We start from the raw sequence: 17,479 nt of genomic DNA, 5'->3' as shown, positions 1-17,479 counted from the left end.
CTGCCCACGTCTCAGCTCCCACCTCCACCCTAAGCTACAGGCTGATAGAAGACTATTTCTAGAGACAAACATCAAGCTGGTGACTGAGGGTTTTCCTGCTCACTGTGAATTTACTTCCTGGGAAAGATGGTCTCACTTCCTCACATCATCTGGGTTCCTCTTTGAGGAAGGCATCATGAAACTGAAATATAAAAACACTTCTGAAAGAAAACTCATTCTGAAATTGTAGGGAGGTCAGAGAATACAGGACCCAAAGGATACCCACTCTGTGCTACCTGCCTAAGACAGAACTAAGGAAAGAGAGATGGCTACAGGGAACCATGCAGGCTCATGGTGGTGCTAGGAAAAGGTAATGGGCTGATGCTGCCAGGCAGCCTATCTCAGTCTTTTCTTTCTTCTTTCTTCTTCTTCTTCTTTTTTGTAGAGATGGGATCTCACTATGTTGCCCAGGCTGGAGTACAGTGGTGTGATCATAGCTCACTGGAGCCTCGAACTCCTGAGTTCAGTGATCTTCCCACCTCAACTTTCTGAGTATCTGGGATTACAGGCATGTGCCACCATGTCCAGCTAATTAGGTTTTTATTTTTTTATTTTGGAGAGATGGGGTCTCACTATGTTGCCCAGGCTAGGCAAACTCTTGGCCTCAATCAATCCTCTCGCCTCAGTTTCCAGAGTAGCTAGGACTACAGGCACATGCCACCATCGACAGCTAATTTTGTACTTCTTTGTAGAGACAGGGTCTCACTACGTTGCCCAAGCTGGTCTGAAACTTCTGGGCTCAAGTGATCCTCCCACCTCAGCGTCCCAAACCTTTAGGATTACAAGTGCGAGCCACTGCACCTGGCCCCATAACTCAGACCTTTCTAAGGTTGCTTTGTTGACAGCAAATGTGCTCCAGGCACTGTGCTGGGCTCTAGGGATATAGCAAAGAACAGGACACAGTTACTGCCTTGAGGAGCTTATAGTGTGGTATCTGTGTGGGACACAGTGTCCACATTTGGAACTTTCCTGGCTACTATGCTATCTGGCACCTTGACTTGAATATGTACCATCTCTTCAGCATTTTCAGTGGCCCCAGAGACAGAAACTGCATCTCATTTATCTGTACCCCCAACATCTAGCACACTACTTAAAATATGGTAGGTACCCAATAAACATTTGTTAGATGAATAAAGGAAGGGAAGAAAGGAGAAGGGAAGGACGGAAGGAAAAAGGGCTAGATGAGGTGTCCCAGAAATGTTTCATATTGACTGGAGATGATGTTGAGTAACTTTCATAGGAGCCAATCTCAGGGAAATGCTTGAGTCCCTGATATCACTGATTGGACCCCCTAGAAACAACCCTCCCAGTCAAGATGTCTCTGAAGCAACTAGAATCCTGAAGCAGTTCCCAAAGTCATGGGACAAAAGCTCAGGCATACCTAGGTCAGCTTCACAGATGCTAGTGACTTTGAATTGGTCACTTTTATTGTAGTGTTTATTCATCCTTGAAGGTATTAAAATAATAGGGTAGAAAAATAGTTTGATGGTTCCTCAAAAAGTTAAACATGGAATTACCATATGACCCCACAATTCCACTTCTAGGTATATACTCCCCAAAAATCGAAAACAGGGACTCAAATGAGTACAAGCACATGTGTGTTCACAACAGCACTACTCACAATAGCCAAAAGGTGAAAACAACCCAAGCATCCATCACATGATGAATAGATAAACAAAAAATATTGTGTATCTATACAGTGGAATATTATTCGGCTATAAAAAGGAATGAACTTACTGATATGGATTACAATGTGGATGAACCTTGAAAACATTATGCTAAAGGACAGAAGCCAGACACTGAGGCCTCATATTGTATGATTTTATTTACATGAAATATCCAGGATAGGTAAATTTGTAGAGTTGGGGCACTGATGATTTCCAGAGTCTGGGAGAAATGAGAAGAATCTGCTTAATGGGTAAGAGGTTTTACTTTGGAATGATGGAAATGTTTTGGAACTAGATAGAGGTGATGGTTATGCAACATGTGAATATACTAAATGCCACTTAATTATTCAGTTTAAAATGTTTAATTTTATGTGAATTTCACCTCAGTTAATTATTTTACTTTGGAAAAAGTCAAAGTAGAACAGCCTCAATTCTGTGGACAAACTGGGTAGTTGTGGGAAGGGTAGACTAGCTGGGTGTAGAGTGGGAACTATTTCCTTCCCTACCCACCACCCCACCACTCCCCAATGCTTGTTCCTTTCTTCAGCTAAGTCAAGTGTTTATTCCTATCTCCATTCCTGTTCATATCCAAGAATCATCTGGAATTATTCTTAAGAATATTCTACTTCTCTAAGGACTGTTCATCAGAAAAAGGCAGTTGTAATTTATTGGGAGCCCTTCTAAGAAACCCCAAATATCAAAGATTTTAGGAATATGGAAACCATCATGTAGACATATGTCAGCTTAAGAAGATGGCCTTTTGAGGAGAGTCGTCAGAAAATGTTGATGTAGCCAAGGTGATGGGTGCATACAAAATGCTGGGTACCTGGGGGATGCTAGGAAATGCTTGTTGATTGACTGATTCCTTGATTGAGTAAAAAAAGACATTTGCATTATCCTAAGTGAACTAACACAGGCACAGGAAACCAAATACTGCATGTTCTCACTGATAAGTAGGAGCTAAACTTTGAGTACACATGGACACAAAGAAGGGAACAGCAGACACTGGGGCCTAACTGAGGGTGGAGGGTGGGAGGAGGGTGAGGATCAAAAAAGTACATATTGGGTACTGTGCTTATTACCTGGGTGGTGAAATAATCTGTACACCAAACTCCCGTGACACAAAGTTTACTTATATAACAAACCTACACATGTACTCCTGAACCTAAAATAAAAGGTTTTGTTTGTTTGCTTTTTTTTTTTTTTTTTTTTTTTTAAAGAGCCAGCAATGGCAATAGCCAGGAAGGCACACCCAGCAGAGGGAATGGCAAGAGTAAGAGCAGGACCAAAGAATTATACCACCCGGAATTATGCTGCAGATGTTGACACAGCAGAGAGCTTCAGGAGAAATAGAGGATGGGAATCTTTCTTTACCTAACTCTGCTACTGAGATCTTTTGGGAAAGTAGTGATGATTAATGAAAAATACAAATATCAAGGCAACAAAATCTGAAAAAAATAGAATTAGTGCTGAAATATAATTAACTGATTTTCTATTTGAATCATCATATGACATTCATAGAATACTTGCATCATGGAACTATTTATAAGATTTTTCTGCTAATAGTCAACACCTCAACAACTGTCAACTCACTTTTTGCTCATTCACAAAAAATTATCTTAGAAAACTTAAGGAGAACAACTCTTTAGTCTAAATGGCAAGTCTTGTTTTATAAAATAATATCTCAACATAGCTGCATGTGAAAAATGGTCATTTTTAAGCAGTCTTTGTAAAAGTAACAATGAATTTTGAAGTAGAAGCTGATGCTTTGTGTCTTCTGCTATTTGTGTGGTCAATGACATGGCTACTGCTCCCAGAGTAAACGATACGTGCCAGTGAATATTTTGTGCAAGTTAAATGTTCATCATCCTCTTTCTGAGAAATAAAAATGCATTACTTTAAAAACAACCAAAAAAGGACATTTAAACAAAGGATTCCCCTCCAGTAGACTCTCGTTTATGGGCTTCAGACCACATTTTGTGTAAGAGCTTTCAGTCATCCATTTTTTCTTTCATTCCACAAAAATTTATTGAGCACCTGCTGTGTTCCAGGAAATACAGTAATAGGGATGCGCCATCATAGGCATGGATAAAGGAAATTCACATACAATCCCCCCAATTTTTTTTTCTTTTGAGATGGAGTGTCACTCTGTTGCCCAGGCTGGAGTGCAGTGGTATGATCTCAGCTCACTGCAACCTCTGCCTCCCAGGTTCAAGCGATTCTCCTGCCTCAACCTCCCAAGTAGCTGGGATTACAGGCATGTGTCACCATGCCCGGCTAATTTTTGTATTTTTAGTAGAAACAGGGTTAGACCATGTTGGCCAGGCTGGTCTTGAACTCATGACTTCAAGTGATCCAGCTGCCTTGGCTTCCCAAAGTGCTGGGATTACAGGTATGAGCCACTGCGCCCAGCCTACAATCCCCCAAATTCTTTGTAAGCATAATTTCAACCCTTTACTATCTCTAAACTTTGAGCTTGAGTAAGCTGATGGGCAAGAACAGGGCAAGTTATGGTGACGATAGTGGTGTGTCCACAAACTGGAATATGTGATCCAATAAGTATGGTTAATGGAAAACAGAGAAGAATACTTGCAAATAGGGCTATTGAAGGAAATGGCCCTTTGACAAGGGAGGTGGAACAGTTGGGGGAAAGCCTGGTCAATGTCTTCTTCCTTCTATCCTGTCCCCTTCCCCATGCCTGGACCACCTGGAAACTATGGATTAAAGCAGTATTCTCTTGCACCCCTATGGCTACACACACCCCTGGGTGCAGCGGCTGCTTTCCCCTATCTCCAGCATAGCTCATGAGGGACTCCATGTGAGCACTGGGTTGCCTGAAATTGAGGGAAAGCAATCTGGTAAGAACTAAGTAGGGCCTGCTTCTTGTTGCCTATGCTACAGTTAATCCATCTGTCTTTATTTTGCTGACTCACTGCTTTCATTTGGGTTGGCAGTTCTTTTGCTGTTGGCTGCAGTCTTTAACTGTTTACAGAGGACTGAGGTGGATGGAGAATTAGGGGCTTTGCATTCATTCGCTGAATGAAATCCTACCCAGGTACTGTGGGCCTCTTGTCGAGGGGCTGAGGCCAAGGCCCCTGGATTTTGATGGATGGTGGAGATTAAGTGTAGGGTAACACATCATTTAGTCTGATTGCAAGGCCAGATTTCTCCCAAGCATTGCCAAATGAGCTGGGAGGTCATGCGAATTGTCTGCCCAAGCACAAGGGAGCGTGATATCTTTTAATTAGAGTAAGGATGAAGGATATTAGGGACCTTGGTCTGTCAGAGAACTTGGAACACCCAAATGCTATACTTCATTCAAGTTTCTCTTTAAGTTTCACCTTATCCATGGAAGCTTTTCTGCATAAACTTCCATCCCCACACTGCATCCCATCCCTCCTCCGAAATGCACTTCCCTGCGCTTTGAATCTCATCAGCATTTGGCTTCAACTGTATACAATCTTGGCTCCCACAGCCATTTTGAAGCTGCCCTTCAGCAGATTTGAGACCCATTCTTTATCCTGTGAGATAGAACCTTATCAAGATGTGAAACTCTGTAGCCTTTATAGCTCATTTTGTTATATGGCAATTGGATCCTGGGAAAAGGTGACTTGGAGGAAGCCATCATTGGCCTTTGAGACCTATAGGAATTCAGTAGAAACACTTTCAGGATGCTTTGTCAAATGACTTGTGTTAAGATGCCAAGGGTTTGTCGTGGGCTCATGTAAGTTTTAACCCTTTTCAAGGCTACTTTCTGTAAGCATTGTATCATTTCTGGGGTAGAGGGAGTTGAGGGTTTTTTGGTATATCTGCCTACTCAGCCTTGGTGTCAACCAGTACTTCCTAGGATTTGGGGTAGGAACAATAGAAGTTAAAAAGGAACTTTGTGTTTTAGGTAGGGGGAACGTAGGTACTGGTTTGCTCAGGATAGTCCTGTGTTACACCTGCTGTCCTAGTGTCATTATCGAAGGCACATTTGTGCCCTTCACCCACAAAAGTGTTCCAGTTTGTACAATAAACTTAGCTTTAGGCAGCACCTTAGCTTTAGGCAGCAAATATGTAATGTACAGAATCACACTCAGAGCTAGAAAGACTACAGAGTTTTGCAGTTGATGAGCTTCTATCTCACTGGGATAAAGAACGGCCTTTCAAATCTGCTGAAGGACAGCTTCAAAATGGCTGTGGGAGCCAGGATTGCACACAGTGGAAACAAAATCCTGATGAGATTCAAAGTGCAGGGAAGTGCATTTCGGAGGAGGGGTGAGGTGCAGTGAGGGGATGGAAGTTTTTGCAGAAAAGCTTCCACGGATAAGGTGAAGTTTGGAGAGAAACTTGGCTGGGTGAGGTGGCTCATGCCTGTAATCCCTACACTTTGGGAGGCCGAGGCAGGGGAATTGCTTGGGTCCAGGAGTTCAAGACCAGCCTGGGCAACATAGTGAGACCCTGTCTGTATGATTTTTTTAATTAGCTAGCCAGGTGTAGTGGATCACAACTGTGGTCCCAACTACTCGGGAGGCTGAGGTGGGAGGTTTGCTTGACCCCAGGAGACTGAGGCTGCAGTGAGTCATGATCATACCACTACACTCCAGTCTGGGCAACAGAGTGAGACCCTGTCTCCAGAGAGAGAGAGAGAGAGAAATGTGAATGAAATATAGCATTTGGGTGTTCCAAGTTCTCTGACAGACCAAGGTTCTGAATATCCTTCATCCTTATTCTAATTAAAAAACACCACACTCCCTTTTGCTTGGGCAGACAATTCACATGACCTCCCAGCTTGTTTGGCAGCAATATGTTTTATAATTATATATTTTATAAGCAAGTGTAAAAAATACTTGCTTATGAAAGTTGTTCCCTTAACAACTTAAGATTGCATGGTCAGACTATCCCAGGGAAAGGGCTTCTCCAAGCCACCAACCCTAGAAAGTATCCTCTACCAATCGGACAGGATCAAAACGTCACCTCCAGGAATTGGAGCTCTCAGACACTGCTGGCAGGACTGTAAAATGGTGCAGACACTTTGCAAAACTGTTTGGAAATTCTCAAACAATTCAACATAGAGTTACCATATGACTCAGCAGTTCCACTCCTACACATATACCCAAGAGAAGTGAAAACATATGTCTACACAATAGCTTGTACATGAATGTTCATGGCGGTATTATTCATAATAGCCAAGAAGAGGAAACAACTCAAACGTCTATCAACTGATGAATGGATAAACAAAATGTAGTATATCCATATAAGGGAATATTATTTAACCATGAAAAGGAGTAGAGAACTGATATATGCCACAACACGGATGAACTTTGCAAACATAATGCTAAGTGAAAGATGCCATCACAAAAGACTGCATCATATTATTCCATTTCTAGGAAATGTCAAAACAGGCAAATCCATACAAATAGAAATTAGATTACTGGTTCCCTAGGACTGAGCAGGGTGGGGATTCAGGGATGGAAAAGTGACAGCTTAATGGTACAGAGTTTCTTTTGGGGGTGATTAAAATGTTCTAAAATTGATTGTGGTGATGGTTGCAGAACTCCACGAACATACTAAAAACCACTGAATTGTGCCATTTAAATGGGTGAATTGTATGGAATGTAATTTAGATCTCAATAAAGCCATTAAACGTGTGGCCTCCAGGCATAACTCAGACTCAGTACCAGCTACCCAGTTAGGCTTGCACTCCTTTAGCAAGGACATGGGCACTCTCTTCCAGAGAGCTCTTCTCAGGCTTCAAAATGGGCAAGCATGAACTTGGGCAAATGCCTCATAAGTGCAAACCAGTGGGAAGAAGCCTTGTTAATACCCATAAGCCTTTGGGGTTTTTTTCCCCCCTTTATAGAAATATCCAACCCAGAGCCACAGAGTCCAATAATAATTGACAGACAAGAACCTTAGAGCTTGCCTACTCCAATCCCTCTGTGTAGATGCTCAGAAAGAGGAAGTGACTTGCTCAAGTCACACAGCTAGTCAGTGGCAGGACATGGACCAGAACCTGATGCTCCTAACTCCCACTCCAGTGCTCTTTCTCCTGTCCTGGCTTCTCCACTACTTCCCTTTCCCCTGCCTTGCCCAAATCAGCCCCTTTGGCCCTTCTTGCTAAAATCTAGGAGTCAAGTCTGAGAATCCAAGCACAAAATCAGGGTGAATTTACAATTTTGGAAATATGGTACAATTTTCCTAAGTAGTAGATCAGAAGATCTGTATTATAGGTCTTCCAACATCAGGATGTGGATGGAGTACAGGATTTGACCCCTGGTACAACTAAATTTGTGGAATAATCACATGCTTCTTTTTATACTGTATTTGGCAGTATTAGAAGAGAAAAATAATATTCATCTTAGGAAAACCTTGGTAACTGCAAATTTGCTGGCAACCTTATTTCCTCTTGCTTTCTTGGAAGAAATCAAACGAAAAAGCAGCTGTACAAATTAGCCCTGACCAACAGGCTCAGGACCAAAATGAAACAAAACAAAAAATAATAAAGCCAAAAACAAATTAAGCTTAATATTTAAATCAGAATGGAAAATATATCCAACTATACGCCTACTGGAACCCTTGAAACTGCTAATCTCTACTTGATTATTCACAACCTGACCTTTGCAGGAGGTCAGGACAAAGCTGGGGACAGTCTGACCGAAATGTATCAGCAATTTTCCAAACTCCTTCATCTGCATTCACAGATTTTCCTGATAACCCTAAGAGCAGCAAAACCATTGATCATGCTTGTTGGAGTCCTATTAGTACCACAGTGAAAAGAAAATGTGCTTAGTAGGCCATCAGTCAACAGACCCTGTGTGCCAGGTACAATGCCAGTGCTAGGGGGAGACAAGACGGGGAAGAAATGATGCCTACCAACAGGAGCCATACACCCCCAAAATAGGGTGAACCAGGCATGGTGTAGGGCAAGAGCATGGGGCAAGAGCAAAGCTGAAGGGCTAGGAGAGTAGATGTATGTTGAATAACATTGAGGGGACTAGTCTTTCTGGAATAGAGATTTCTTTCGAGGGAGTTAATGGGATGTTTGATTGAAAAAGAAGGTTGGAGACAGATTGTGGAGGCAAAATGGAGCATTTTGAAGAGGTGAGTGGCCAGATGAAAACCACATCAGGGGAGCCTTCTCTTCAGCCTCCCCTCAACACTGGTTTTGGTATTCTCTGGGCTCCCACAACCCCCTGGGCCTTATCCTAGCACTTTACACATTTTCCTGTAATTCACTGCTTCCTTGTACTTCTTCCCTCAAACTGATTTCCTTGTGGGAACAGCTTACATCTGGTTGATGCATATATCCCTAATGCCTAACAAAGGGTTTAACACGTGGTCAGCACTCAGGAAATGTGTGTTGATGGGATGGGACAGGACGGGATGGGACTTGATAGAAGGTTAGATCTGTGGAGGAGCCATCTGGAAGAGAAGGCAGGAAGAGGAGATCAGTTAGAAGGATGTTGCCCTGGGAGATATGAGGAAATATGGCCCTGACCCAAAGCAGTAGCAATGGTGACAGAGAAGAAGGGAGGATGTCTGATGTATTTTGAAAGAAGAATAGACAGGACTTGGGAACCTTAGTTAACACTGACCTGAGGAAACAATGCAAAAGGACTGTGGAACCAAAGTAGGTTCCCCATGAGGCAGTGTGGTAGGTCCTACAGACCCCAATAGGATTAACCAGCTTCCATTTGCACTTTGTGGACAATTGGTTATGAGCACAGCTGTACTTTTCATGTCTAGAGGTGAAAGGGACTAGACCATTGCTGAGGGGACTTTGCCCAGCTGTCTCTGTGCCGGCTGTGCTAAGTCCCCAGGGAGCTCATGCTGACCAATAAGGCAAAGCTCAGGAGTGATGAACCACCGTTTGGCTGTCTTAATCCTAAGGCCTCAACTCAGCTCTCACCACCTGGAGGTGTCACACAAAGAAGTCCAAAATAAAGAAGAGTGTCAGCCCAAGAAACAAGAGTCTCCTTTTCCTAGCCATGCCTATTTCGTTCCACCTTCAGTCTTTCTGCAGCTCAGGAAGGGAGGGGTGAGAGAAAACCACGGAACTTTTCAAAATCCCATTTTCCAAAAGCTAAATCAGATTCATTCTGTGTCTCCTGCGCAGACTGCATTAGTCTGGGTAATGTAAACACTGTGAGGCCACAGCTGTCTGCCAGCTGCAACGTTAAAGCCCGTTTTGGGGGGCATGAAAAAACCTGTCTGTAACTATCACAGATGAGAAGTGTTAGTTAATGAATGGTCCCTGCTGAGTCCAGAGCCCAGCTGAGTTATTTCAGTCTTGAGCCTTAGCAGAGATTTTTATTGGGTAACAAATTTCAAATGCTCCAGTTACCCCTAGACCCCAGACTGGAGCTCGTTGCTCAATCCAACCCCCACCCCCCAGCCAAAACTAATTCACTCCAGGGACATTCCTGATTGCAGCTCAAGAATCTTGGTGTTTGGAGTGTTGGGTGATTGCTCAAGGAGGATTCGGTAAGGGCTTAATAACATCAGCCTCCTTGTGCTCCCTGCAGAAGTGTGGAGAGTGACCTTTTTCAATAGTAGGGCCATCCGTGGCTTCCACTAGGGCTGGTCAGCTTGGAGCAGCCTAAGGAATGGTGGCTTTGAGTTGGACACCACTGTTTCTGCTGGGCCTTGGCTTAAAGCTCTGGGTTTTGCTGGCACCTTTCCACTCCTACTATTCTTTCTCCTCCTACATGGGCTCAGGTCAGGGGCAAGGCCAAGAGGGCCAACAAACCACCAGCTGCATTGAGACAGGGGCTAGGGCCCAGGCCTTTACATGCATGATTCAGTGGCATTTTGTACGTTCACAATGTTATACCATCATGACCTTTGTTTAGTTCTGGAACATTTTTATCATCGCCAAAGAAGATCCCCATACCTGTTAAGCACTCATTTCCCATCCCCTCCCTGTACCGGCTCCCGGAAACCACTAATTTGCTATCTGTCTCTGTGGATTTGCCTATTCTGGACGTTTCATACAAACGGAATCATACAGTATGTGGTCTTTGTTGTCAAGCCAGCATTCTTTGAGTACCCACTGTAATAGACATGAGGATTCCTCCTCAGGTGCAGCAGCTACTGCTTTTTAGAATACTTAGCTTAATCAAGGCACATGCTGGGTGATTGATTTGCACCATTCTGTTTAATCTTCACAACAACTCTCTAAAGTAGATAATAATAATGTTCCCATTTCAAAGATGAGTAGTCCAAGACTAAGAGAAATTGAGTAGCTTGGCCAAGATCGCACTGGTAGTTAAGATTCCAACTCAAGTCCTTCCATTATTTATCATGTATTCAGCCCTACTTAGAGCCAGTCTACTTGCTTAGAAGCAACATACTCTCTTTGTGGTATGTGCTGCCTGCCCCATCTTGCCCGCCCTTAAATCCCCACTGTGACAGACCCCATAGGCAAGGGAATAATCTCATGAGCCCCTTGTGAAAATACCCATGTGTTGGCAGGGCTAGTAGCCTGGTATGAGTGCCCCTAGTATTCATATGCCCTTGGGCACACCCAGAGTTTTCTTTAGTTCCCAGAGAGCTGAATATAACCCCACCTCCTTCTCTCCCACTCATGAAAGCATATGGGTATGTTAGTGAGAGTTATTTATAGAGAAATCTTTGAATCTGCTCAAATTTATTTTTAAGTAAATCATATGCAAGCTTTGGTATTTGATTATTAGAAATAAATAATAAGTGAGGCTAGGCGTGGTGGCTCACGCCTGTAATCCCAGCACTTTGGGAGGCCGAGGGGGGCAGATCACCCGAGGTCGGGAGTTTGAGACCAGCCTGACCAACATGGAGAAACCGCGTCTCTACTAAAAATACAAAATTAGCCGGGTATGGTGGCGCATGCCCGTAATCCCAGCTACTCAGGAGTCTGAGGCAGGAGAATGGCTTGAACCTGGGAGGCGGAGGTTGCAGTGAGCTTAGATCGCACCATTGCACTCCAGCCTGGGCAACAAGAGTGAAACTCTGTCTCAAAAAAAAAAAAAAAAAAAAAAAAAAGGGAAGAAGAAGAAGAAAGAAAGAAATAATAACTGATTATCAAACACCAACGTGTCCTGACATCAAAGGTGAGAATTTTTGGTCCAAACACATCTAGAGGCTGCAAAGAGCTACAACTCAGCTCAGTTACCTCCAGTTTGCAGGTGAATTCCCAGATCAGTGAAGTTCTCCCTGAAGATTGAAGATCGGATTGTGTCAAACAAAGGTCTGGGGTGGCCTTCATGAAGCAGCCTCAAAGGCTGTGCACCTCATGTCTGGACTTTTGAGCAGTGACTCTGGCTGCATCTGACAGGGACTCTCATGTCCCAACCACATGTACAAGAAATCACAAGGGCTTGACCCAAGTTCTGCAATAAAACTCAAGAAAAAGGAAAAGGAAAATGTGAGTTGTTCCACTGTTTTAAAGACTTCAGGATATATGTTTTAAAAATTCACAAATGGGAGCGGCACTCAGGAAAGTTCAATGGAACTGAAAGAGACAAATATTGATACTCAACAGTCAGCTTCAATAATAATAATAATAATAATAATAATAATAATAATAATGGGACCGCCTGAATTCAAATAAATGGAACAGATGTTCCTCATGTGTTCTGAGTAGAAAATCATTCCTTCATGTGGGATCAGTTAAAAATCAAGCTTGGGACTTACTGTATGTTTAATATAAAAACTCTCAATAAAAATACTTTGGAGGCAAAATCCAAGTGAGGGCATGCTGCAATCATCAGTGCAAATAATCAACCAGTCAGCATTTGCCTGTAAGAGACCAAGGGATGTACATGTGTGAGGATGAGAATTACTGAGATAGAGGTGGTGATAGAAAGTTATTTGCCATCACATCTAACCGGAGCTCAGCATGCAGGGGTTTTCTCAATGTAAGTGGGACTTGGAAGTTGAAGCTGTGGTGAGCCATGGAAAAATGGAAAAATCAATTATTTTGATATTTAGTGGACATTAGAGGAATTTTCAAAAGATGGGCTCTTAGAAATAAATGAAACTGTCCCACAGAATAGCTAATTTCAACTTGAACCAGCCCAGCCCCAGTATGGGGGTGGATATAACGAGAGGACTTTAGTACTTTAGTCTGCCATCAGTACTCCATCCACACCTAACATCAGAGCTGGAAGACATACTAGAAACTATGATCCAACGTTCTCACTTCACTGATAAGGAAACAGGCACAGGAGTCTCTTACACATGCCCAGGGTCATAGAGGAAATTCATCTCCAGGCAGAATTCAGGGAACCCACTAAAAGAAAGAGGCAGAATCAAAATGGAATATAGAAAACATTGTTGCCCTTTCACAATACAGGCATAACATTAGGATTCTACAAGAAACACCAAACTGGCATGCCCTTTCATTCCACAGTACCAGCTAACAGCCCTGTTCATTTTAAAGAATTAGTGGAGTAAAACAGTCACCCAATCCAAAAAAGAGAAACACCAAACAGGCAGCCACAAAGAAGGTCTTGACGAAACCAGGAAAGGGTCAAGGGCATTGGGAAGCTGCCTTACAAGGCCAGGCAGGAAAGATTAAAGCAAAATAGTTGGGGAAGATGAAGGCATAGAAGGGATGTCATATAATCAAAGTATATAGAGAAACTCCTGAAGGTCGTGGATCCAGGGGAGTTAGACACATTCACCAGATTCTGGAGTACAAGAGAGATGCACAGCCTTTGCAGTGATTATCAGGAAAAACAGACTGAAAAAAGCAGCTTTACTATACACAGTGGATATGGGATGCCCAGTAAATGTGAAGGAAGTGTGCAAACCTTATTCTGAAGGTGTTGTGAAGTTAAAAAGCATTTTAATGCTTCCAGTAAACCAATTCTTGGTTTAATAATAACATTAATAATAGCTACCATTTATTGAGCACTTACGATGTGCCAGGCACCATGCTGAGCTCTTTACATGGTTTTCTTATTTCCTCCTTTTACCTTTATTTCATCCTTTTTTATTTCATCCTACAGTTGTGATGTAGGCACTACCTCCATTTTTCAGATGAGGAAACCAAGGCTCAGAGAGGTTAACTCATCTTCCCTAAGTCAGACAGCTAGTCAGTGGTGGAACCTCCCCTCAAATCCAGGTCTCCCTTAATTCCAGAGCACAGAAACACTCCCCCATCCTGCCTCCGTAATTGAGACAGCTTGGTTGCTTGAGACTCTCCCTCTGACAAAAGTGGTATTTTAGAATGTTCATTCTGGCTGGTGGAAAAAGTGAACTGGAAAGATAGGCCCCGGGACCAAGGAACCAGTTAGGAGGCAGAACCAATGAAAGGGAATGAAAATAAAGAATTCTGTGAAATAGAACTGGAAGGAGAAACTGACAGACTCCAAAGACGAATAGGATCTTACTGTGTCAGGATCTGCTTTTGCCATTTAGGATATCGTGGAGATCTTCCTATGATAAGACATATAAATCTGCCTTGTACCTTTTGTGACTGCTTAGGCATTCAATCTGTGGGAGTACTACTACGACAAACACTGTTCTAGTGAGCATGCTGGATATACGTATATCTTTGTATACTGGTATGTATATAAGATCAATTCCAATCAGTGGAATTTCTGGCCTGAAAGAAACATATTTTAAATTTTAATAGACTTTTTCGGGAAGATTTTCATAGTTGAGTGATTATTATTTTAAATTAGGGGTGTGGGAGGGAACCTTCCTTGGTAGATATACTATAGCAGAAATAAATTAGTTGGTCATCATTCAAAAGTGTAATCAAAAAGCACAAGGCCTTTCATACCATTTCTACCAAACAACATCAATGTTGTCGAAGCTAATTACAGGAAGAAAGGGAACAGAAGACACAGTAACCCTTTTGGGAACCATTTTCAAATGGAGAACTGGGAACTCATCTCTCTTCATTACTTAATTTTGAGGGAAGGGGAACTATGCTGAAGTGTTGAGCAGCTGGATAGCTATGGCTGTCATTTTTTTTTTTAAGGGAAAGGGTCTCACTCTGTCACCCAAGCTGGAGTGCAGTGGTGTGATCATATCTCACTGTAGCCTCCAATTCCTGTGCTCAAGTGATCCTCCTGTGTGGCTGTCATTTAATAGACAGCCTATTGAGAGGCTTCTAGGAGGAAGATTGGCAAACTGAATACAGGGCAATTTTCAGATATAATAATAACAACTTGATTTTGTTTGTAGTTGAGAAGGTTGGCTATTGTTTTTAGTTAGGGAATTTAAATAACTTCTTTAAAACAGCTCCCAAAGGGAAGGGAAGGTAAACTCAAGTGTTATTATGAAGTATAATGGTCTGTCCCTCCAAGTGATAAGTTTGATTCACTGCTAGCAGAGCCAGTTCTGCTTGGCACCTCCCCAGTACTAACTGCCTCTGGCCAAAAAGCTACCAGGCCCTGGTGCCAGATCCTGGGTGTCATGAGCCAAGTAAGAAGAAGGGAGTAGATGGGGAGAGAAGATAGCTGAGGCAAGCTGTCTCTCCCAGAGAGATGGGTTACAACAGAATCCAATGCAAGCTTTTATTGGAGAGACCTATGTGTGGAGACAATAGGCCTACTTTTTAAATTTCCACAAAATGAACTAGGTACAGAATACCACTATTTCATTCATTCACTTGACAAATATTTACTGAGCATCTACTATGTGCCAGGTACTTTGATAAACACTGGGAGTAAACTGTTGAACAAAACAGAAGTGTCCCCTGCCCTCAGGGAGCTTACTGTTTCATAGGCAAGGTGAGTGAAAAGCAAGTAAACACACAAATATAGAATTACAGATGGCAAAAGAAAAAATACAGGTGGGGCATGGACTAAGGGTCAGGATGGTGTCGCCATGGTGGCCTGGCATTTAGAGTGAGTTCTGAATAAAGAGAAGGGAGCCACCTTTCAGGCTGAAGGGAACGTGTGTGAAAGCACTTTTGGGATTCAGGCTCTTGAAGTCGCTGGTCAGGCAGGAGGCTCCCTGAAATCTGCTCCACTTTTTGCTCCTCACTGTGCAAACCAAAGTGCTCTAGGCTTTGTGGTTGCTTAGGGCACAGAGGGCCAGATGGGTTCCAGAGACCAGCCTGAAAGTTCCCCAGTGAGGATGCATGGTGATAGCCTGCGAGTTTCAGCCAGTTGGATGAGGTGAGCTTCCAAAATATTCTTAAACCCTACAGCCTCCGAGACCCATTTCCCAGTGATTTCCATTCCTGGTCATCACTTTCTTTCTGCAGGGGACACTTGCCTGTGGAAAAGCAGTGCCTCGCCTTGGTTAGGGTTAAAGATTGAGGCAGTGCTGGCCTTCAGGAAAAGTGCAAGCAGCAATGGAGAGAGAGCAAAAACTGAAGCCAAGGAAGCAGCCCCTGCCAACAACTTCCGTTCTTTCCCTTTCCTTCGGCATGGCTGCCCAAGGAGCCCCCAGTGACTGTTCATGGTGATCTGTTTGTTTCACAATTGACAAAGAAGGAGGGAGCCCTTTCTGACATTTTTGCCCAGAGGCCCCAGATTTCTCAGTTTGAAACTGCCAAATACGCAACTTTGGGTGGATATTTGGCTGAATCACTTTGAAGGGCTTGTCAGTGCCTAAAATGGAAATTGTTAGAAAGCAGAGGAGGGTGGTTGCCAGCAACCATGAAATGGTAATGACCAAATCATTTATTTTTGCAATGAAATGTCATCCCCTAACACTACAAAGGCAGGTTTTTTCTAGCTTAGAAGTACTGACTACCTATAAAAATCTTCGAAAGTGATTCTGTGTGCCATGCACATGTACACATATACCCCATTTCTCTCACCCTCTGCCTTCCCTCCTAAACCAAGCTTCTTCCATGTTCCTGGAGCCCAGCTGCAACCTGGGATGAATTAAGATATTGGCTGATTATGAAAGGTAATCAGGCTTCAGCTATCATATAAAATGAAGGGGAGTTCATTTGGTTATTTGTAAGATGGTATGTGGCTGACTTTCTATGTGGGAAAGTCAGTAGGCTGTAACAGATCATGACCCAAAATATGATGTGGGTCTTTTAAAGATCTGTTTGAGTCTAGCTGTAGTTGCACCTAGGAGACATGATACTTAATAAGGTTTCTCCTATCTATCTATCTATCTATCTATCTATCATTTATCTGTCATCTATCTATCTGCTTCATTAGCAGGCAAATTATGCAAGATCTCCCATTGTGTACTTTGTATTTTTAAACGCTGACGCCTTTTTTCTGAGTTTAGGAGGAAGATACTGGAAAATACATTGTGGGTTGACACTGGGGAATGCAAGAGGATCTTTCTTTGAAAACAGCCATTAAGATACTGTTCCCCTGGGCCAATTCCTGGGCAGTTTTAACCACATACAAAGCCCCAGGTTCTTCTTCTAGCTTTTCTATATTGACTCCTGTGTTAAGATCAGTGAAAATTTATACTATCATATAATTTATTTTAAAGTAATACTTTACAAGCCTTTGGCTTGAAAATATTTCAGTAACATCTGCACATTCAATACTGAAAAGTAAGATGGCTCCATTCTGCTCTCATTATAGTAGGCTTTGAGAGGTATCTTTTCTTTGTATCACAGTCATTAGTCCAGTGGTTGATCAGCTTCTTTTTCAACAGAAGTGGCTTTTTCCAAAGTCCTTTGTGATTGTTGATGTGGGATCTATTCTGAAAGCAGGTTTGCTGTTAAGGAAGGTTATAGGAACATTACCGTTTAGCCATGGACCTTGATCATCTGAATGTGGTAGCTGGGTGTTATCTCAGTGCATTTGAAGCTCATGCTTATGGAATCCCTGTTATGCAAGGGGTTGGGGAAGCCCACTGGAAAAAGTGGC

General features: G+C 42.7%; 1 protein-coding gene across 1 annotated transcript in view; it reads left to right on the top strand.

Moving 5' to 3' along the window:
• PLAC1 (placenta enriched 1) overlaps positions 1-17,479 on the top strand; it is a 92,565-nt gene that overhangs the window by 16,793 nt on the left and 58,293 nt on the right. The window lies entirely within an intron of this gene.

Source organism: Pan troglodytes, chromosome X (genome assembly GCF_028858775.2).
Source record: "Pan troglodytes isolate AG18354 chromosome X, NHGRI_mPanTro3-v2.0_pri, whole genome shotgun sequence".
NCBI lineage: Eukaryota > Metazoa > Chordata > Mammalia > Primates > Hominidae > Pan > Pan troglodytes.
This window is presented reverse-complemented; position numbering and strand designations above follow the sequence as displayed.